Source organism: Thunnus maccoyii, chromosome 12 (genome assembly GCF_910596095.1).
Source record: "Thunnus maccoyii chromosome 12, fThuMac1.1, whole genome shotgun sequence".
In the NCBI taxonomy this organism is placed as follows: domain Eukaryota; kingdom Metazoa; phylum Chordata; class Actinopteri; order Scombriformes; family Scombridae; genus Thunnus; species Thunnus maccoyii.
The window spans coordinates 26,779,519-26,802,293 of record NC_056544.1 but is presented as its reverse complement, the minus strand read 5'-3'; positions in this window follow the sequence as shown (position 1 = coordinate 26,802,293).

Here is a 22,775-nt window from a genome sequence, read left to right as displayed (position 1 = left end):
ATACCTTTGCAATTGCTGCTATACTTTTGGATCATATGACCTTGCAATGAGAAAGCTCCCATCTGCTCTATGAAGTGTTTTAGTTCCTTTCAGCACATTGTTTTAACTGCAACTTTACTGTTTTGGTTCAGTTTTGGGTCATTTTTAGCCGAAGCAGGCAGTTATTCTCAGCAAAAAACCTTGGATAAAAACTAACCATTGTATGCCACCAGCACAGCACCAAACGGACAGACGGTGAACATAACGGAGCATTTGTTGGAGTCCAAAGCAGAGCTAAAAGGAGAGCAAAAATTAGACTTAGAGTTATCAGTTGGCAAACTCCAAATGAATGCTGTTACTCTTTTGTATGTATAAATAGGGAAATGTTTGCTAACATCAACTTTATAAGGTGAGAATATGTCAATGTTGTTGTTTACAGCTTGTTTTGCTGCCCCAAAGTGGCCAAAAACATACATACAACTCACTGTCATCTGCTTGATATTGGTGATTATCTGTGATTGGTGGGAATTGAAGTTCATTAAACCACTGTTGAGTCTGGGAAGCTGTTTCTCAGCTATGTTCATTGACAAATCATCTGAACCTTTCTTTCTCAACTAAAAGTGTAAGATATCTTTCAGTGAGTGACTAAATCAATTTGTAAACTGGCTGATTTAAGACCTGTCCATCAATGAGTCAGCCAAACATGCAGCCTCAATCAATCAGTCGTTCAATCAGTCAGCGCTGCAATTCAAAGTGCTGTGGGCACAACAAACTCAAAAGGTGTTTAAATTGAGAAATGTTTTTTTTTTTTTTTTAATGGTTGAAAAAAAGGAATCAGAACAAGGTACACACATTTCAATCTCCTTGAGTAACTCTGCTATCTGTACCACAGCAAGACAATATCGATGACTGACAGTCCTTGAGCGAGATGAAAAGAGATACCCTGCAGTAAAACGCAGAGGTGAGATGATGTTGCTATAGTAACCGATAAATGTTTCCGCCCTGCACACACAATACTGTAGTTAATGAACCTGACCAGACAGAGTGGGTCTCCCTATTGTTAATCAACCTGACCAGACAGAATGAGTCTTTCTATTGTTAAACACTAATGTTGGCCACTGAGGACAGTTTAATAATGTCTTGGAAATTGGCACAGCACTGTGGCTCTGGACCTTGCACCTTTTCGGTGTCGGTTGCTTGTGATATAATATGTATGATGTGACACACTTAGCTGTCCTGTGGCAAAACTTGTCTTGGAGTCACAGCAGTGCTGATTCACTGTAATTACACAACGCAATAACGTTATACAAAAGTCAATAGCAGCAGAGAGTCAATAAATAAATAAGTTCCAATACATTCAAACATCTGCTCGTCTTGTTCACGTCTCATCTATGGATTTTTTTTAAGTCTGCACATCCACCAGTGCCAATACAGACAAATTGCACAATCCCTGCAGGCAACAACACATTACCTCTTGGTGTTAGTAGTTGAATTGCCAAAGGTATGAATGAAACCTTAAAGCGATACATTGAGTAACCCTGAATGATTTACCAGTATATAATACAGGGAATTTGAACCACCTCTTAATAAAGAATTGGTGCTTATATCTGTCTGACTTTCATTTCTGTCTTTCATATTTCCTTACAACATAAAGAATAAATACTTTCATAGTCTAGTGATATGATTGCGGGAAATGCCTGTCTCTCCTGCTCAAAGCACTTCATGCCTCTTTAACTCTGTAAACAAATAGCCATGCCAGTGCAGTTCATGTCATCTTGAGCCATGTTAGTAACATCACAGCAAGAACACAGCAAGAAAAACTATTGACCCATGTTAATAAAGTTTAATACAACATATGCTGTGACCTATATGTGCATTGATAAAAGATTAGATAATGAAGGAAAATGTCTGCAGTCAGTAAATAGCACATACTAACAAGATGTGCATATATATGCAGTCTTACATAGCCATGTAAATGTATACACAGAGCAATTTTTGCATGTTAGAAATTTTGATGTGTGCACATGTTGACCTGGTTAGCTAGCAAGTGGGGTCAGATTAGGCTAGCAGGTCAAGGCAATGTCACAAAAGCAGATATTCCCTCTGAGCCAGCTAAGTGCCTGCAGGAGAGAGAAAGAAATGACAGCTGACAGTAAAAGTACAGTCCTGAAAAGGGTTCAAATGTGCATGCACTATCTGAGCTAACTGCAGGTACCTATTTTTCTATTTTCGCCTATTTTTGTTTGACCTTTTCTAATCAGCACTGCTCCGTTGGACAGCGCTTCTACCATGAAAGAAGTGATGACGGCGCGAGGGGTGAAGTAGTCTATGTGCAACAGCTGAAGTAGTCCATGCACCAAAACCGCGTCACAGCCAAGCGGCAACTACCACGGCTTGAGGCCGCTAGATGCTGGCTACAGTTGGTTCCCATTCAAAAAGACTTCTCTCTTGAAATAAAAAGTCAAACTTTTTTTTCAATGACTCATTATGGTCTCCATCACTAAATTCTGTCCCTCTAATAAGTGTGCTGGTGATCATTTTGGAAATTATTGTTCTGTTAGTAGCTTTGATGTCTGCCGTGTGGGTGTTGGTTGACAGCTGTGATTGACAGTTCGCTCACCTGCTGCTCTCCATGGCTTCAGGACGCGCACTGATTTGGACTATTGTCGCAACATTTCAGTAACTTTACTTGATTATGATATCTGCCCTGTTAGCACCATTTAGCTAAACTAGCTCACGTTATCCCAAGTGTGCACCACTCAGTGTTCCCAGTTATCTGTCAATGCAAACCAATGGGTGACATCACACTACATCTATCTTTATATACAGGCTGTTCACAGCCTAGCGCTGTTCCTGGAGCTTGGTCTAGCACTATTTCCTGAGGAGAGACAGATGGCTATTCTTAGTTCCATGCCTTTAGCTTTCTGCAAATTAGAAAGCAATTTAACAAGACCAATTACCGTAACATGTCATTATCACATAACATCATCATATATTCAGAAAGAATGAATGCAAAGAGACAAATGTGGGTAAAAGTAAAATAGAAGATGTGAAAGAGTGCAGATATTGAGCAGATATTTCTCCAAATTCAGTTTATGACTGGACTGTCCTCTTCAGATGGTTTGAATCATGCCAATGCACAACCCTTTTGAAAAGAGATCCTCTATGTATAAAGCCAAGAACAGCAGCTGATTTTGTGCTACTGAAGTTTATTTTACTGTAGCAGTCACTGCAAACTGCTCTGAGAGATTCATGCACAAACTTCAGGTCTGAAAAAATATGATATGCTGTTATGCTGTCAGAAAATCTATGCATAGTAAGTCATTGTATCTTAATTCCAGATGTTTTTTTTTTCATCTTACTCTATTGCCAGACAATTTTGGCAATTTCAATAAATACCACTCAATGTCAATATTTCACAAAATTATCAGATAAAAAGAAATCCTGAAACAAGAAGCATCTGACAAGGCAATCTCTGTGAAACAGATTACATACTCCTTGAAAAGCTAATGAAATCAGAGCAAAATTGTCTTTCCTGCACATTCAGATAATTTGTATAAAGTTAACCTGACACATGCTCAATATCTCCGGATACAAAGTACAGTCACTTGCCAAGTTCATTAGTACGTAGACATTTGCAGGCCATGTTTTTATGGATAAATACAAAGAACCATGAACTTTTATTTAAGTAATCAAATATCTCCTGGTGCTTAAGACGGCAACAAAAGATGATCCTATTGCTTGAATGCTTTCAGAAACCCTAACAACAAGCTCAGTAAGCCTCTTCAGGACTGTAGAACGGTGCCCCCCAGTGTGCAATCACACACAGACACACACACATGGTCGTGCAATACAGCCAGATATTATGCAACAACCACAGATGACATGACATTTGAATGGGAACTCGATAGGTTGAAGTGAAACTCTCAATTCAGTGAATGAAAAAAAAAAAAAAATAGTCAGAGTACGTGAGTTCCATGGGTTCATGTTATATCCTGGCAAGTCGCTTCATGTTAAATCTATGAGTATAAATCTGTCTGTCTTTGTCTCCTTATCGTTCTGCCAGTCTCACTATCTCTTTACAGTATCTTTCTCCATATGTTATGGCCTCAACTTCACCCATGTACTCACTTTTTAAATCTCTGCCCTTTATCTCTCTGTCTTGATCTTCACTCTTTACTCTATAGTCATTGCCTCTTCTGTTACATTACTATACTTATGAGAACCTTCAATCTAACCAATGACGCTAACCTCAAACTAAACCTTATCATAACTCTATTCAAAGCTTAATTCCTAACCCCTTAAATATATTTAGACTGGCCAGAATGTCCTTACTTTGGAGGATTATTGTTATTTTTCTACTCTTGTTGGGACACCAGACCTCTTAAGTATAGAAATAAAAGAACACACACACACACACACTTTTTCTGTCTCTCTCCCTTTCTTGCCAACTCCAGCCAACGCTGGCGTGTGCAGCGCTCAGCCCATTCGCGCTTAGTCAGCTGAAAGTACGGATACATCGTCTGAACCAAAAAAAGCCTCTCTGCATTCCTGTGGCAGAATCTAAAGGAACATTTCAGTAAAAATCATCCGTGCCGTCCTAATGAGATCAAGATGGATTATGAGCTGCTCTCTGCAGCGAGCTGCCAGCACCTGACACGGCCTGCCGTGTGCTGGGCTGCTGTTCCTTTAGATGTAAAAGGGCAACTTTTAATCTCATTTCCCCCCTCGTAGAAAGGCATAATAAGTAATCGTGTTAACCATCAACCCTGACTCTGTGCTCGAGTTATGTGCATTACTGACAGTGAGAAATGGTCTGTCTGAAATCTAACCCAGCACTTACCTCTAAAGAGATGTTCATCCGTGTGTGTGTTTGTGTGTGTGTGTGTGTTTGTGTGTGAGAGGAGGAAAAAGAGGAAAGAAGGAGGATATTCCAGTGAGACAGAGTAAGTAAAGTCAAAGGGCATCCGTCTGCAATTTCAAGAGAAATCTGCAGAGTACAAAAGCATTTACTCATCTGTCCACTTCACCTACACACACTGATTCAAATCACAAGTCCTCTACAGATGAGGAAACCATGTAAATCGGACCCATTTATGCAACGTCTGACTGTCTGAATGTTTGACTTTGCTCCTGAAACTTTCCAACATGCTTGATTTGTCCGACAGGACAGCTTTATTGGACATGGAGGAAGCTTTTTGTTCTAAAAGTGTTTTAAAGGGGAACATCAATTCTCATAGCTGTTTCTGTAAACTGTTATCCGTCTCCTCTGGAAAACACAATGAAAGACCAAATAATGTTCAATTACATTGCATTAAATTTGATAACATTCCATTTTATTGTCATTATACTGAGTAAGTACCAATACAAAATGCAGTTTAGCACTTAACTATAAAGTGCAAACAGTAGAAAAATGTATATAGTTTAATTAAAAAGATGAATAAATGTGCAGAATAAACAATAAAACCAATGTGGTGTATTTTAGTATGAACGACAAAGCAATCTGTAATATGTACAGTAGTAAAAAACAGTATCAGTCTTGTTTAATCCCACTGGTCACAATTGTGACTGCATTTCTTATTTAATAAGAAATAAATAAGCTCTGGAAGCTGTAAAAGTGTTGTTGTTGGCTTTGGGCAAGAAATTCAACTTTTAAATGAAAAAACAGATGGTCTTGATTAAAATTTATCAATGACATGTGACTAGTGTGAAAGGTCACATGACCAGATTAGTAACTTCCTGCTTGCACTTTTGGAAGAAGATGTCTTCCTCAGACTTCTACAAAAAAAAGTAAAAAAAAAAAAAAAAAATAGAACAATCATATTTTGTACATATATTCTTTAAAGGGTCAACTACTAATATCTTTTGAGAATTATACTCCTGCATATATATTTTGCTCGTAAGAGGTGTAAATTTGTTAACGGTCACAATTGTGACTCATAGTATAACACTGTTTCAATTAAAAACACATTTGTGCTGTTATTCCTGTAATTCCTAGTCATCATTGTTTTTTTTTACACAGTTTAAAACAGATGTGTTGGACCTCCTAGACGTATGTTAACCCCCAAGTACTGTGGGCAGCATCACATTCATTCCTACACTTGTAAAAGAGGCAAGTGAAAGTGACTGTGATCATGATGGCTCAGATAGGGAGTACCAGAGTGAAACGGGCCATTTGCCAGGTGGACTATCTAGGTGCAGAGGTGAACTATCTGGAGGATGAGGCAGATGTTCATGAGAACCAGTTGGCGTACCCTACTCCCCTATCTCCCACTCCTGCAACTCACCACCACTGCCGTACCTTGGCAAGTCTCCCACAGCGAACAGCCGAAAAAGGAGATGCCCTGAAGAAAACGACACCCCACCGCCACAAAAAACAGAACACATCTCTTCAATATATGCAAATCAGGGACAGGGGTTTTAAAAGATCAAAACGACCGGCCATGTCCAAGATTCCAGATTTCGTGACCTATGAACATGACTGTCTATAGGATTCTTCCCGCATCTGGCTAGAGTTCTGTGCCGTGGCAGGTTTTGGTCATTTGACCCTGATTACTACAATGAAGCCATCTCAGATGCAATGAGAAGGAATAGCTTTGATGAGATAATGGCTTCAATCCATCTGATGGATAACTCAAAGGCCACAAACGACCCTTTCTACAAGGTATGGCCCATCTACAGTGTACTGAATGAGTCTTACAAAATGAAACCGTACCCAAAATGGTTATTGGTTGATGAAAACATGATACCTTATTATGGCAGGCATGGTTGCAAGCAATTCATCAGGAACAAACCAATCCGGTTTGGGTATAAATTATCAGGCCTTGCATCACCTACAGGGTACATGCATCATATGGAGCCCTATTATGGAGTGCACACACATCTCCGTGAAACTGGCCTAGGACAGGACCCAAGTGTAGTCGTTGGTCTAGCTGAACAAGCTGAAGTTACTCCAGGGTGTAACTTTGTACATGACAACCTTTTCATCTCACTTAGGTCCCTTGATGAAATGACAAAACAAAGTTATGGATGTCTTGGCACTCTGAGACAGTGCCGCTCGCATGATGTCCCTTTCACAGATGTGAAGAATTTCCTTACACAGGTGGAAAAGGTACTGGTAAAAGGTACAGTGTAGTAACTATGGCAACCAATGCTGCTGAGAAGTATTCTGAGGTGGTACAAAGAGAAAAAAAAAGCCTATGATAAAGTTCCACAGCCCGTGTGTGTAACCTCACATACAACCAAAACATGGGGGCCATCGATCTGCATGATCTTCAGGTGTCAAGATACAGGGCTACAATAAGGTCAGAGAAGTGGTGGTGGCCTGTGTTTTCTTGGTCCCTTCTCAGTGCAGTGGTCAATAGCTGGATGTTCTTCAAAGATGTTGTTAGTAGGTTAAACCACATATTAAACACTTACCAACCAATGGGAACAATAGTTATATCTGTTTTTTATTGCTACAGTTATTGTTATTGCCTGTTTCTTTTCTCTTTTCTTCCCTCTGTGATCTACTTCAAATCATATATTGAACTTGTGCAATTACAAAAGACTTGAAGGGTTGGTTCACCCAAATTACCATTTTTTTCCCCACTTACTTCTAGCTTTATCTAGCTAGATAATTTTTGTGGTTTTGGTCATTGGAACAACTTTATGCCAAATACGTAGTCTATTCTGGACACATATTGTGGAAATATATGTTCTCATCACGTTTTTTAAAATGTAATTAGGTAAACTGACCCTTTAATTTACAACCTTTTAATTATTGCTTCTACCAGCAATATTTTATGACTTAATGGATACATTTGATGACTAGATTTGGGTAATGATGGCTGAAAAATAAATGAGCAGTTCAACATTAATTAGTGATTGTAATCAAGTGCAGCTGAACAAGTGACATCTGCTCTTGATGATCTACTCTACATGATTCATAGTACCAAATGTAGCTGTATTATCATACTTGGATTGTAACTATTGCTGACAAAATACTTTTTACTGCAGAATATGACACTGAGTCATGACTTTGAACGAAAATAAAAAAAACATTTCCAATATGAAATCAGTCTCTTAATTATTGGTTGATTCGGTACATTGATGGAGTTAAAATCAAGCGCACCTCCAGTCTGTGAACATCATCAGATGAGTCAGTGACAGATCATCAGTTGCAAAGGTTTTCCATTCCTCTTCCCTCCCTCCTTCCCCCACCGCAGTCCAGTCATCTATTCCACATCCAGGTCCCAAACATAACTTCCCCAGCACACTCATAAAGAACAATTAACTTCTTACCCTGCGTCTTATAAATATTCATTAGCTCAAGCATGTTGTCATTTTGTTCAAAATGATTGCAATCGAATTAACATAATTAAGCATTATCTATGGTAATGCTGGTGGACCAGCAGCCCCGGCGAGACTCCCCAGCCATGTTTCGATGTGTGTCAGCGCGGCGGAGAAGCATGATGGATAATATAATTATGTTTGGGAGACAATGGGAGCCCTGCGGTATTGTTATTAATGTGCTCTGTTAATAACGACGCCCCCTACATGAATAGGCATGTCTGCATGAGAGTTTCTGTAAGTGATGGGGGGAGAAAGAGAGAGAGAGAGCATGTCTGTCTCTATGTGAGACAGATTACGTGTATTTATGTTATACAGTATGTCTGTCTATTCATAAAGCATATGCATGCATGTGTATGTGTGTGAATCTTTGTGTTTTGTGAATGTGTTTCTTTGAGTTTGTTTGTGTGTTGGAGAAAGAAGGAAAGAGTAAGAAGGGCAAAGAGTAAGTGAAACCTGTGTTTGTGTGTGTGTGTGTGTGTGTGTGTGTGTGTGTGTTTAGAGTTTCGACGAAGAGGGTTTCGATGAATGTATCTGTCTGCTGTTGTCAGAAAAAGAACGTTTAATGTTTTCTGGTTGGTCTCCAGAAAACAACATGCATGTCATTTTAAGTAAACTGAGTGATCAAATGCTTCTTTACAAGTTGGGAAAATAAAAAATAATAAAAAAAAACATAAAAAACCCCATTGAATTATCTAAAAAAAAATGTACTGCCACATCTAAAAGGTGTTTTTGAGCATTTATAAAGTTGGGGGACTTGTGAGAGACAGTTTTAAAGAGAGAGAGGTCAAAATAGGTCTTGATTTTTTTGTACCTACAATGGGTCAAGGTCTGAAAACAGTACACTTACCATAAAACACATCTTTTCAACATTTTTTTTGTTGCTGTAATTGAAAAAAGTTTAACATTTTTGAGATGATTTTTTATTGAGGTTATCATTTTTCACGTTATGCAGACTCTTTATCAACTGCAAATTCATACGACACAAATAAAAGTGTTTTTCATTCAGTCACGGTTGGAATTAAAAATGAAATTAAAAATATAAATAGCCTGTAGAACAAAACATGCGATCTGTAGCTTTCCATGCAGCAGAGCGTTCACTAAATGATAGGCTCATAGAACAGGAGCTCCAGTAATAGCGGATATATAAAACACCCAGTGGCCACACATTTTTTTGGGGCCAAGCTTTCAATGGTCGACTTTTATTGGTATTTGGGGAATGACTTTAACTTCCTTAGAACAGGAAAAAATGCCGTCTGGATTCATAATTTCAAAACCTTGAATCCAAAAAGGATGGATGTGGAGGTTTTTAATATTTAAACGAAAGACTTGAATACTCTCTTTTCAATGTGACTGTTTGTGTGGTAGTTTTTACTGTTTTGCTATTTACTTTTATTAGGTATAGGGAACGGACACATTTGTTGTGTAGTTCTCACTGGATAATTGACAAAGAGGCAGCTGTCATGTAGTGTCTGTACAGCACTGTAAAGACTTTTATCTGTTTAATAAAAGACTTGAAGGCCCTCACCTGAAACGCATCGGTTAAAGAAAGAGCAGATACTTCCAGTAAGTTATTTTTTTCACATGTGGTTCTTTTATTACTTGAGCACAGTTGACTTGTGAGGTAGTGACAACACATTCTTTCTACAAGGCAATATCTCTTAAGCATTTTCCTAAACCAATGTGTGTTTTTAGAAAACCAGTAGAGTCATTTGTGTGTGTGTTTAATTTATGTTATGGTCTAAATGCTGTTTTAGAAACATTTCTCTTGAGGGAAAAGCCGACAAGTATAGATATTTTTTTTTTCTTTTTGCATGCAAGAGTTTCAATATTGCCTTCATATTGTCTTCAAAATCCTTCTTTTAACAGTAGTTTTGCATGTGTCCATACTTGCTGCCATGCTGACACTTCAAAAATCTAAAATTATGCACCCTGTTGCAACTGGGTGAATCCTGGGATGACCCCGCCTGCAAATCCACATGTTTCTCCACGTGCATTTGGGCGGGTCTGTCTGACAAGAACACTCCCTGTACGACTGAAAGCGCAGTAACTAAACAGAGACACTAGATGAGTCATAAGGGTGTGTGTGTGTGTGTGTGTGTGTGTGTATGTGTGTTTGAGTGTGAGTGTTCCCATCCATTCACCACAATAACACAGACCTCAGATTCCAGCGGCTCTGTGCCCAAACCATCCCGATGACAAGCAGTGTTTACATAGTGATGGTTACTTACAGACAGACAAGCTCACAGGGAAGTTTGATCTATGTTTTATACTTAGCAGCAGTAAAAGCTGCGATCCACGGTGGAAGAGCTGGCGACCCGGCGGCCCCAGTTAATCTCTTGATCTACCATTGAGTCTTATTTCTCTCATCACTCTTACTGCAAGTGGGAAAAAAAAAAAAAAAATCTGCCAGTGGAATGAGAGAATTTGTCACCGAAACAGTTTTAAGACTTGTCATGAATTAAATCGCAGTGTGTTGAAATAAGTAAATCTCTCTGCTTTTAAACAACAGGAGAAAAAATCTAAAGCACGGCAGCAGCTGGCAGTAACTTTTTAAGACTTTACTACTCAGAAATCCTGTATAGTGATGTCAATTAAAGCTAAAACTCTTAACTTTCTGCATGATTACGTCCTCTAAAGAATATCTATTAAAGTTACTCGATATGATGAGTCATGCTTGTGATATTGTTGCAGCGTACATAAAACAGCCATCTGGGTGAATGAAAATGTTCCCAACCGATCAACTAATGCAATTTACTGTACTCCTCCAATGCAATATGCGGTATATTCACTAACACAATTTCTGTATACACATTATGACTTCATTATAGAACTAAGTGGTTCATATAATCTGCCTAACATTATCCAAACACAATATACACACACACACAGCTGGAGAGTTTACTACAAGATTATATTATAACTTGAACAATATTTGTGCAATAGAATTACTAGTTTAGTATCCCCATTTTCTTCCTTTACAGTAGTTTTTTCCAGTGTGCATATTTAAGTATTTGAAATAATATGCACTCATATCTTTTTTTTCTGTCCTTTTAGTTTCTTGGCAACCTGTTTGTAATAAACACCTGTGTTTCTGCATCAGTACAGATAGGTCAAAACAGCCATTTATTTGAATCACCAATTACAAAAGCTAAAAATACAGTACAGAACGCGCTAGCCACTTAATTGTACCAGTCACAAAATGACATTATGAATAAGAGCAAATAGAGAGCAGGTTCCTCCACTATAAATGGTCCGATCTTTAAAAAAAGATCTGGGGATGTGGAGCTAGGAAGAAGTGAGGTTACCAGACATCTGTAGCCTGATCCTCGTCTCTGCTTGAGGGAAGCAGCTCCAGGCTACATTAGCTGTTAATAGCATAACAAACCCGAATCTCTGGCTGAACTGTTGACAGTCGAGTTGAATTGTAGGTAATGGAGGAAGAAGGATTCTTGGAATAAAAAACGATGATATATCTAGTTCCGCTGCATTGTTTGATCTATTTTTTTTTACTGTTTATCACAAGTCCAACAATGCTAGAGGAGTGCAATGCTAAATTGATGGGGTATCATTTTAATGTCTAACATTACTCCATCATACAGATGACCATGTTTAAAAAAGTTAGATTCCTTATTTTTTGCTGCTTTCATTCATTTTATAAACTTTCTATTATTCATCTCTATGTGAATTGTAATAAAACACTTTTCTTTTTGTTGTTTTTTATTTTGCTGCTTTGTACAATCTCTCTAAAAAGTAACAGATTTTTCCTGTTACTGATGGGCAATTTACCATCACTACTGTATTTAATATAGGAATTTAAAATTGGCGTATATACTGTAGGATTGCATTATACAGTATTATGCAGTTTAGTATTTTTATTTATTTATTTGTTTTACACTGACAGCTACTTGGATTTAGCAATTTCAACAGTTCTTTCCAAATGCAACAACACTTACGTAATTGTTAAAATAACAAAGAACAAAGGAAACAACTAGCCAGCATAAAAGTGAATACAGAGATATTACTGATTGGTTTAAAGCTGACCAATCTGTTAGGAACATCTCAGAAAGGCCAGACCCAATGAAATGCCAAGCATTTTCCAAAAAATATAATAAACAATTCATAATAACCAAAAACCAGACAAAACAGGATGCTCGTCTCTAGCCCAAACTTCTTCCAGACTGGGAAGAAGGATTTGAGATAATAGATGAGAAGATTTTTCCATAAACCTTTTGTGGAAAATAAGTAGGTACATTTACTCAAGTACTGTACATAAATACAATTTTGAGGTACTTGTGCTTTACTTAAGTATCTCCACATGATGCTAACTTATACTTCCACTCCACTACATTTCAGAGGGAAATATTGTACTTTCCACTCCACTGCATTTATTTGACAGCTTTAGTGACTTTTCAGATGAAGATCTGACATGATTGATAATATAACAAGCTTTTAAAATTGTTTCCAACTTTTTTTTTTGGCTTTTTGATGTCTTACAAAAAGCAGTGTGTAGTCAGGGTCACATTTCAGATGTGATGAGCTGTTAACAGCTCCACCAAATAGTGATTTTTCCCTCTGAACTTCTCACATGCTTTCATTTCAATAAAATATTCAAATGATCCAGTATTTCACCAAAAATCAAAGATTAGAGAAAAAGTCCAAAAACTGAAAACAGATTTGTGTTCTTTTACTTACAGAGGATTTTACATGCAGGACGTTTACTTGTAACAGAGTATTTTTACATTGCTCTGTTGGTACTTTTACTCAAGTAAAGGATCTGAATACTTCTTCCACCACTGGTAGTAGTTCAGCTTTGAATCTGGTGGTTTACTTTAGGAAGAACATTTTCGAAATACATCTTAATGAAAAACCTAAAATTATCTCATTCTCCCATCAGATATTTTCACTTGTTTGTACAAAAAGAGACATGTATTTTTCTTCTCACTGTGCGAGAACATTAGGTACAGAACATATTGATCTGATATTATTACTTCTCATTATAGAGCTTATATTACCTCGCAAGCTGTGACAAGACCGGTAGCAAGACATAAGAAATAGAAGAGACAGAATCATGCTGTCATTTCAAGTCATGTAATTGTCACAGTTAAACGACTCTGGCAGCTGTGACACTTTGAAATCACAGGTCAGGACTTTAATACTCGGCAGTCAGAAGAAAGAGACAGTCCCGGCTCATGGCCCGCGGCGCTCCCTCAGAGTTCACAGAGGGCGTAATAAAGGAAATTATACTAATAACTGGCGGGGGGATATGCATAGCGGGTTATGTAATTGTACTCTATATCAATCAATAAAGTCTTGACCTGGGAAATGAGCCCAGCATTAAGTCTGGGAATCGGTTCCTTGGCACCTACTGTGAGCACTGAAATGAAAATCAGCATGCAGTGAACAGGGGGGGAAAGAAAACTGCAGCAGAAAAGAGGGTCTGTGTGTGTGTGTGTGTTTAATACACTGACTGACAGGACTGCAGTGCGTGCGATGCATGATGTGGAGGGGGCATATCATGTTAGCTTATATTCAATTATTCGGTTCTCCAAAACTTTTATAATCAGGCAGATAGCAACTCGTATGTGCACTAATTTCATTATAGACATCCCCCATCCCCCAGTGACTATGGATTATTATACTACACATTAGCAGCTGGATATGTAATTAGTAGACTGAAGTGTACTTGCCCCTTTTAGGAACATAATACACCAGGAGATGTATGAATTGCTAAGTGGAAAGTCAGCAAATCAGCAAAGCACTTCAGAGATGGAAAATGCTGAACATAAACATGTCAAATGAAAATAGAAACTTCTTAAAGTGCTTGTGTTATTATTGTTTGTTTTGAGCTGCTGGAGAGCAGAAAGATATATGAATCTGAGATTTTTCTTAGGAATATCTAAAAAAATCTCTTTCAAAAGTGTTTCAGTCTAGTCAAATGTCACTACACACAAAGTAAGTGCATAGAGAGTAAAGCTTTACTTTCATCTACTATTCATTAGGTTTAATGCTAGAACTCTAATCCAATCAAATAAAAGGTAAAACAGCAGTAAAATAAAGTAAAGCTATGCAACATTTTCACATAATTAAATGTCTGTTTTCTTTCTTTCTGCATTTCATGGAGGGTTTTACATTTATTGTTTTCTTTTATATGTTTTATTGTGTTCTATCTATTTTATTGCTTTTATTTTATTGTTCCCGCTCTCTTTATATTCTACTTTTTTATGTTCATTAGGCTCCCATTGTTTTACTGCCTATATTTCTCTTGTCTTCTTGTAAGCCTTCCAGTCTTCTGTAAAGCACTTTGAACTAAAAAAAAACATGCAGAAAATATGCTATACATATAAAGTTTGACTTATTAAATGATTTTTATTTGATTCTCTGGAATTAGAAGAAGACATTAGCCTGGTTAGCATGACCCTCAGTCAGGGTCGAGGGTCGATTTATGGCAGATCAGAACTAGTTCGTACGACGCGTTGTCCGACCACGTTGGTAATCGAGTCTTCACTTTACCACACTTAAAGGCAGAGTGAAAAGACTGTTGTCATTGTTTGAGTGCAGGGCTAATCTTGCACATATTCAGACAGTCTCTACTGGAAGGCCTTCACAGTGTTGCACTTGGTTGTTCACATGAAAAGTGACAGACACGGTTGTGTCAAGAATGAAAAAAAGAGAGCTAGAGAGAGAATTTCAAATCCTGGCTCCTTTCTCACCTGCGCCTGATCAATCATTGCATGAAGCAGGTGTGAATGGCAGATTGTCGGTTTTAGAAAGTACAGAAATGGCCCTCCGAAACCCCTATGAAACCCTTATACAAGCCCTACACAAGGTGTGGGGGGGATGAGGTTTTCAAAGCCATTTGACCATCCAACAAGCACTTCTGATGGAGTATACTGGAAGAATTTCCAATACTCAGTACATGGAACCTTTACAATATTACAGTAATTTACAAAGTCATTGAAAGTCAAAGTAATTTCACTTCTTGTCTTGGATTACAACACCTCTTAAGAGGTATTCAAGAGCTCCATTAAGGGGATATTCAGGGCCCTGCTTTGGGGTTTGTTTGCTTGATTGACAGGTTTTGCCTATCACGCTTAACTACAGCGGTTGCCGCCTTGCAGCTCCTTCAAGAGTCTAGCGAAACACAAACATGTTTGTTGGAGTGACGTCGGAAACTAACAAAAATGGCAGCAGACATTAAACCTAAACTCCACGCAAATGTCCCCTCATACACCTGTCAGCAATGTCAAATGCTACGTCCATATTTTTTTTGATATCCAGTAGGAACGGCTGTTTGCGAGGATGGGATCTGTAACCTTTAGGGTACAGTGCACTCTCTCACTCTGACCACAAGGCCAAGTGGTCTCCAACTAACATTTTAAAAACTTCATTGAGAAAGGTTGAAAAAGGTCAGAGCTGAAAGGCCCGGTCAAAATGATTGTCATAGGTTTGGAGGGAGAAATCTTTCACTCCCTTATAGGTCAATGAAGTGTTTCTTTTAAAAGGTTAGAAATGTATGTCTTTTCTCTCTTCTTTCCTTCAAAGACCCAGCTCACTTTTCTGATCTACGTGACACATAAAGCCGTGGTAAAAAGTTTCTGCCTCATAAACCGGCGGCTGAGTTTAAACTTCACACCGGCCGAAATCTTGCTGAGCCAATGGTGTGGAGATATGTAGCGGTGCGTCATTGGAACAAGCCACAATGCACCATTACACAAACTGTAATAATCTCTCCATCAAATAAAAAGGGTAGGAAAAAAAAATCTAATAAGCATATTAACGATGAGAGAGTGAATTTTAATCACAGATAAGGATGTTATCAGCCTTTTGTGGGCATGAATCTATTCCACACTTTAGCCTGTCTGAAAGATATTACAAACTGGATTGAGCTTGTATGAGACAGAGTGGGGGAAAAAAGGTCTTGTTCATTATGAAAACATTAGCTCCAAATCCATTTGTTTTAGGGGTCTGGAGAAGAATACTAATCCAATCTGCCCTGAATAATGAAGTCATTAATATAAATTTAATAAAATTGTGTGGGGTTATCTTTTTAATGTTTCAGTGTTTTTCTTTTTATATCAGACCACTTTTTTCCCCCCTCCTTGCCGTACCGAGAAGGCCCTAAGAGTCAAGACTGTAATTAAGACACATTAACACATAACACCTAACAGACTGGCTCAATTACCACAACGGCTATTAAATGATATTGGAGCGAGAGGCAGTGGAGACGCTGGTGTTCGTTATGGAAACTACTATCCACATATTTCCATCGCAGAGTTTTCCGCTTTATGAACTTATAAAAAGCCATCAGGAAGGAAGGAGACATATTTTAATAGTAGAAGATGTCTGAATGGCGGCTTTGAACTTGGCAACAGTATTATTTGTCCCTTTCCAGTGTATCGACTCAAATTAAGATTTATTATTTATTTATCTGAGATACACTGAGTTTATTTAGTAATAACACAATGAATACAACCACTACATACAACAGGACTTTACATTCAGTGCAGGTCATACAACATATAGCAAACCATTCAAATCCCTTTACGTGCAATATAAACCCTCAGCCCCGTCTCGCTGTGCAATCAGTGAGCAGAGCTACAGTATCACCGCAGCTGTGGAGGGACTAAGGTGGTCCAGCAGCGCCTTGGAGTTATGCAATGAGAATGTTATTATGTACTTAAAATGAAATGTATGTGGCAAAGAGTTTCCCTGGAATATTCACACTACTGTAATTTGGGGTTTGAAGCATATTTGAGAAGCCTCAGCCATGGTGTCCATACAGGGGTGAGTGTTTAAGTCATTACAGCATCGTTATAAAACAGAAGTTAAACGTTTATAATCCTTTTCCTGTGTTGTGGCGCCCCCTGCTGGATAATAATGTTACTGCGGTCTGTAAATACTGTTACAGGGAGATGACTGCTTTTACTACTACTTGGTGAGGAAACTGGATCCATCTGGGTTAATATCATGATATATATGTACAAACACAAGAACAAGGCTGTTGAGACAATACATTTAGTGAAAAAGTGTTGTGTAAAACAGCACAAAAGAGACTTTATAGTTTATTAACTGACCAGAAAGAATTAAGATAAAGTTTTCTTTCATAAAGATTTGTCTCATTCATTAAGATGTTCCATAACTACCAGTAAACTCTCATCAATGAGTTATGAATACAGTGGGAAGGATGAAAAGTCTTCAAAATGTCTGAAATTCTATTTGTGTTTGAATGTTTACACTGACAAAGTGACATAATGATGTAAATACATTCTTCATGTATATTATATTATATTTTGATATCCACTTCCATGCTGTATTTCTGTGATCTATCTGTACACACTACATCTACTGTATATTAGGGTTGTGCCCGAATGCAAATACAATATTCAGGAAAGCACAAATAGTGGGTTTTATGCGAATATTTTAAAAATTATTTGTTTTTGGAAGAAAAAAAAAACATGTCAAATACCAGTTTGCAGGTCGGTTACATCGTTATCTCAGTCTCTCTCCTCTGCTCCATTGTTACATCTATCAGGGCTAAGTCCCAATGGACTCTCCATAACCTGTTGTTCCTCTTCTCCTTTCCACAAAGTTAGGTTGTAAAAAAAATAGGCAATAAATGAAAAGTGCACAGCAAGAATCGTCTTTGAAGTTCTCCTACATGTTACTTGAATACAAATACAAATAGTTTTGCTGCCTCAACAAATACAGATACAAATACAAATACTGGGCTCTCTGCACATCCCTACTGTATATCTGTCTGTCCTGGGAGAGGGATCCCTCTTCTGTTGCTCTTCCTGAGGTTTCTTCCATTTCCCCCATTAAAGGGTTTTTTAGGGAGTTTTTCCGTACTGGAATCAAGGATCTAAGAAGAGAGGGTGTTGTATTGCTGTACAGATTGTAAAGGCCCCAAATTTATGATCTGTGAAACTGGGCTATAGAAATAAAATTGACTTGACTTGACGTGTATTATCCTAATATAGACTCATAACACTCCAGCACGTATTCTCATCTGTAATAACTTTTCTCTGTGTGTGTGAGCTCATGTAGTTCAAAAAGCCCTAATAGTTCACCTAGTTAACAAGAAAGTTTGGTCCCAAAGACATTATGAGATCACTTCCTGTCTGGAATTTGAAAATACAAATCGTCTCTTGTACAAAAACAAAAAAAGTTGACAGCAATTGAGAAACATGTTCTAATGTGTCTGGTTCATAACGACTGGACTATATCTGGCACTGCATAGATATCAATCAATCATCAGTTTTTGTTTTTATGACCATTGCAACAGTATAACTCTCATTACACTGTTCAGGTCAGGACGTGTATATTATATTACACAGACGGTGCTTTTCTCAGTTCATTTCAAAATAGATTTGCTATATGTTTGCAGTAGACTTAATATGCATTCTCTACATATTAAGCTGTTCAAACCCACTTCATGCAATCAAACATTAAACAATATTTTACAATTTATGGCTCAATCACATTACAACCATAAGAGGGCAGCATAAAACCATATTATGAAAATTCATGTATATCTGCTACACCACTGTCCCCAAACTATCTTAAATACCCTCACAATGAGAATTAATGATACAGTACACCACAAATTACTGCATAACAGTTTTGTGATTTTTTTTCCCAAAAATAAATAAATAAATAAAAACCTACATCTACACTACTTCTTATATATATATATCATTTTAATTGTTTCTGGTTTCAAGTCTTGAAATGTGACATTGCCATGACGCAAGACAGGTTATCTCACCTCGCTGGCTTAAAAAAGACAAATCAGATTCAACACAAGCATAAATCACTCGTTAGGGATGTTTTCTGTGTTCCTCATCAGGAAATGCTGCATGGCCTGCGATGCTGGCAGTGCTGTAACTCTCTCTGTCAGCCTGTTAAATCACTCACAGACAGATCAGCTCTTTCACTAATAAACTCCACACACAGCACAATGATATGCAACAAAAAACATAAAAAAAAACAGCAGTTTTTTACTGACTGTGTTCAGATAGTAATGTGCATTAATATCATACCTGTAGTTTTGAACTGTAAATTATTTCTGTTATTGGATTTGTGTGTTGGTTTGCAATTTAAATAATGTCACAAATACAATACATAGCAAATGTACAGGAAAAAAAAAAATTCCTGTAAATGTGATTTCAGTGTAAAAACAGATGGAACATTAGCGCTCATACAACTGAAAATTATATCTGTACACCTGCATCATTTAGCTTTTATTCATCTCCATGGATAACTTTTAAAGATACAGTCCCTGACGACGTTATAGCGACGCCAAAATTCCCAAATTCCGCCCACGCTCACTGTTGATGTTTTAAAATTCAAATGTGATTAGCTTCAATATGTCAACAGGGACCTGGGGAGGAATTTTGGGATCATTATTGGATTCCATAGCAAAACCAGAGACTGTTTCTTTAGAGTATGTGAAAACAACATTTACCACAAGCACTTTGAAGTGGGTCAAAATCAGGAATCAATGTGGAAAAAGTGCCAGCATAGCTACATATATATCCACACGCAAGCACGCATGCACACAAACCTCACACACACACACACACAACTTTTCCATTTATATAGCACTGAATCATTCACCGCACATGCACGGTGCTGTAGTAAGATGATTGTATAAAGATGTAAAGAACTGCGTAGTGATAACATATCTCTCCTGGTTATAGGAAAAAATATTGGAAAAATTAAAGAGTGGTGAAATTTGTCGAGGAAGTACGGAATCATCATCACCTTGTCAACATTTCCATCCAGCACAGATTTTGCTGCATCGGCACATGCCAAGATTGTGACTGTGTGTGCGTGTGTGTGAAGGAGGAGAAATAAGAACTGTGGAAAAAAACAAGGTAGAAATATTTTATATAAATTACAGGCAAACTAAAATAACAACACAAAAAGAAGAGAAACAAACAAATACATTAATCATCTTAGAACTCGCTGAAAAAGAAAGGAATTAGGAATTAGCAAAGAAAGAAAGGGAGGAAGAAAAACAAAGATCTAGATAGGAAATTAGGATCAAGAAAGGGCATGAAATGGAAGAGGAGACAAACAGAAAGACAAACGGCAGGGGGAAAACCTGGAGGCCTCGTGCTGTGTCTGTCAGCTTCTGTTTGAAAGGTGGATTGACAGCTTAGCTAAATGGCTCTAATTTATGAGCTCGGGGTCTCAGGTGGGCTATATGTTAACAATTGTCTGGCTGGCTGGGGAGAACACACTGGCTGTTTGGCCTGGGTGCCAGCCAAATGCTATTCATCACACGCTCCCATAGAGAAACACACATTCTACTGCAACCGACCTCCCCACTGTAAATCTACCAGACGCTAAAGACATCCAGCAGCAGCGTGTGTGTGTGTGTGTGTGAGCAGACGTTCTGTCTCAATATGTGTTTGTCAGCATGGTTCTGTTTATTTGTGTTCTTTTCCGCTCCGTGATGCATTTGATGCAAAAAAGTAGGTATGATTCCCAAAACTTGACTTGGCTCATAAGAGTAAATGATAAGCCCATAAATTCATGGCTAGAATAATTGGTTAAAGTGATTCAAGTTATGTGCAACTTCTAAAATTTTTCCATCTGATGTAATGGCTTATAATTTAAATAACTTTGAATAATAAACTCAATATAAACAAAATATTTCTTCTCGGAATCCTTGAGAGATATATGTGACGTCAATATATAATGTGGAATAAAAAGCTTTTAGTTGAGTTTTTAGGGTTTTAATCATTTAATCATTTTCTCAACCAAATTCTTTAGAAGCAAAAACAAAAGTGAATACAGCTGTCCAGTAAAGGTCAAAGAGGTCCAAGCTCATAAGCTCATAAAAATGATTAATCAAATTATTTTTATTTCTTATTCACCCATATTTATACGTGCATACAGGTGGTTTTGGACAGTATGAGTATTTACGTACATTGAGTTGTGTTTGTCCTCATGAACTCAATTATGAAGATGTGTCTAGAAGGTCTAGACAATTACAAAAGTGGTATTTTCCTTACAGGAACCACTACTGTAGCTCCTCGTTTGACCCTTGGAATAACCCCAGTGATCGCGCCCTTGGGATATTCGGTCCACTGAGGACAAAGCTGTAGTTGGCTGTAGCGACTGTAGTTGTGGTATTTCTAAGCACCGAAGATCGGCTGTCAGATTAGAAGCTAGGCTGTCCAAAGTGGAGGCATACAGAAAGAAGCCTGGAGGTGTTGTGTGGTTGGCGTTGAACTGGTAATGCTCCCCCGTTTGCTTGCCATTTTGGCTCCCATCTAAGGTCTGGTTGTTAATTACAGCAATTCTGTCATGACCAGATTTGAGCAGATCACCACTGGGGCTCTGGATGAGAGAAAGACAACTGCTACTTTCAGTCACCCTAGGTCAATAGAACTGTCACTGATAAAATACCAGTTGATCTATGGGTTCAAGGTCACTGAAAGTGCTCTGAATTCACAAAGATGGGTTACAGCTGTTGGATGCTGGAGCAGCCAGCAAAATGGGTGGAAACACAACAGTCAGTGGGAGAAAACAGCCCAACTGTCCGGGGTTGTTCTGTGCTCATACAGGTGCTTGAAAAGCTAGATTTATGTAGATGTCAGAAATGGGGTCAGCGCTGGTGAAAAGACCCTTGGGTGTGGGAAATTTTAAAGGGTTAGCGTGAAAATAGTTTAATGAGTATTTAACTTTGAAAATGTAGGACATTACAATAATTTAGATTTAAAATGAAATCTACATAATGTAGATTTTTTTAAAAAATACTTCAATATAAGGCATACTTCACAGTATAAGGACCTTCATACCTGAATTGGAAAAACTGGCACACAAGTTGCATTACACTTTAAAAGAAAATTGCTTAAATTAGGAAAGACAACTCTATATATCATAATCATATTGGTACACATTGATCACATCTGAGATTAAAGAATTTACTCAACATATTATTTCTATCCTTATACTTTGAGAGAAAAGACCTTTAAACAGATGACCCAAGTTTAAACCTTGCAAACATCTGTCCTGTTGAACTTTTTCTGAGCATATCATTGAATCCCCAAAAAACATGATTATCACATGCCTTAAGAACATTCCCATTGATATTTCAATGACCTCTGCTTTGTAAGTTCAACAGGTTTAATTAAAATACGTGCTTGCGGTAGAATTGCAAAAAAACAAACATCTAACTGGAATTTCTTGTCGAAATGCGCCAAGACAAGGAAAGAAAATTTTGTTTTGCAAAGCAGGATCCAACTTTGAACCGACCGGCCGCAATTAGGGAGTTATAATTACGTTGACAGTCACATCCTCTAATTGCTAACCAGGAACAACACAACTTCAATTTTGTGCCAAACATAAGGAAAATTTGTACTTTCCTTGATTTTGTTTAGAATCTTGCTGCACATACGCCCTCCCCACTTCACATAGTGTTTACTCAGCTAACCAACCCTGACTGAAAA